This window comes from Buceros rhinoceros, unplaced genomic scaffold, assembly GCF_000710305.1.
Source record: "Buceros rhinoceros silvestris isolate BGI_N320 unplaced genomic scaffold, ASM71030v1 scaffold13706, whole genome shotgun sequence".
NCBI classification, from domain to species: Eukaryota; Metazoa; Chordata; class Aves; order Bucerotiformes; family Bucerotidae; genus Buceros; species Buceros rhinoceros.
The window spans coordinates 18,517-18,870 of NW_010418165.1; positions in this window are offsets into that span (position 1 = coordinate 18,517).

Below are 354 nucleotides of genomic sequence, written 5' to 3' on the forward strand. Positions count from 1 at the left end.
CCCGGTTGCCACCCGCGTCAGCTGGGGGACCCGCGGCACACACAGAGGCAGCAGCATTGTCGGTGGTGAATGTGCGGGACAGTCAGCGCTTTCCGCGCCTGTGTCCCCCCCGCCATGTCACCGCTGGCTGGGCCTGGCCACTGCAGCCGCCCCGTGCCGCCGATCCAGCTCCAGCCCCACCGAGCACCAGGGACCGATGCCGCGCGGCTCCACAATGGGTATTATGTCACCTACAAAAATAGGCCGCTTTTCTATACCCTGTTTTTCCCTGGAGGGACCTTTTTCCTGAGGATTATTTCCAGCGTTAGCTGATGAGTCAGTTCCCAGGGAGCCCCTCCCTGCAGGCAGCGGCCT